Source organism: Capra hircus, chromosome 8, assembly GCF_001704415.2.
Source record: "Capra hircus breed San Clemente chromosome 8, ASM170441v1, whole genome shotgun sequence".
Classification (NCBI taxonomy): Eukaryota; Metazoa; Chordata; class Mammalia; order Artiodactyla; family Bovidae; genus Capra; species Capra hircus.
Window position 1 is genome coordinate 323,354 of NC_030815.1, and position 1,501 is coordinate 324,854.

At 35.5% G+C, this 1,501-nt stretch overlaps 1 pseudogene; it reads left to right on the plus strand.

The window, feature by feature from the left end:
* LOC102191239 lies at positions 218-930 on the plus strand (annotated as a pseudogene).

The following is a 1,501-nucleotide window of genomic DNA, read 5'->3' on the forward strand; positions in this document are numbered from 1 at the left end:
TCAGCAAAGATAATTGTGAATTTTCTATTGTATGTTGTTGCTTTGTACTTATACAAGAATCAAAAAGCCTTTGTCTAAATAGATTTAAAATCTACTTTCCTGCCATTAAAAACACAAGAAATATTCTTTCCCTCAGAGTTTTTAGGAGACCAAAATTCACTTGAAAAGATGATAATTGGGGCCTGGTCCCAGCTTACTGGTGACGGGCTTCACTAACATGATCATGGCAGCTCAGACAGGTAAGAGAGCCCAAAGGTGGTCTCGGGATGCTGTCCAAAGTTGGCGCAGCCGCCAGAACCCTGGCTCTAGCACAGTGCCTGTGAGGAATGCCAGTTATTTAGCTTCCTGTGGTATACTGATGAGCAGAACTCTTCCACTACATACCTCAATTTTGCCTAAAAAAATACACGCAAAAACCTTCAGAATTACTGCACCATTAATAAACAAAAGAATATTCAGAAAGGAGAATTGTAGGTTATTCTATGCAGGAAATGTATGATGGAATGGAGAATTACACGCATTTTGTTCTTTGGTGCAAAAAATCAGATATAATATCAAGGAGATCTGAATACTGCAAAACACGATTAGAAATTGGATTTCCACTTGTACTGAAGTGCAGTATATCAGTAGTAACCTTGGTGAAACCACATTTGGTGAAGGTATCCTGTACTGATGGGAAGCTCTTCAATCATTTGGAGACTATTTGGCATTTTCACCCAGGTCTTCCTGACTACCCAAGAACTTGTACTTTGGATTTTTCCATTTCTTTTGAATTTTGCTCACTTCTATACTCTCAGCTTACCACAGTAGTTTTTCAATGAAGTTGTAAAGCAGATAGTGGCTGCCTTTGAAAGAAGAGCATGTAAGTAGTATGTTTCAGAAACAAACATACCTCAGGAAATGATACTTCATGAAGTTCATCACTTGTAAAGAAAAAAATGAAATGGTCACCTATTGTATCTAGTTTACTCACTTTTAGGAAGTGCTTTAATCATTTGCTTTCAGAAGTCAGAAAGCATTTGTCAAACTCAGCTTTGATTATAAACCCATACCGTTGAAAATTTACACTTGGAATATGGAACCACATGTACATAGAATTCAATCAAGTATAATTCAGAGAAGTATGTATGTTAGCATATTTACAATAATAGGATGTCATCACTGTTGCTAGAATACTGACATCACTCTTTTGAGCAGAAATTGAAACTGTAAATTTAAACCTTTTAATTATTACCTCACCTGAAAGAGGTTGGTTGAGATTAACCATGTCACATTTACGTTACTAATTTCAGACTATTTATAATTTATTGCCTTAGGGCCTGCCTCATGGCTAAGGATATTTGAGTAATAACCAGATATTTAGAGTAAAAACTGACTTAAAAATACTGTTAGAGAAGGTTCCCTGGCACTTTTCTTATTTTTAAATTGTCCCTATGGGTAGTAGTAGATAATTCAGTATTATACTAAGGTTAACTTCCAGATAAACAACAATATTTTTCTT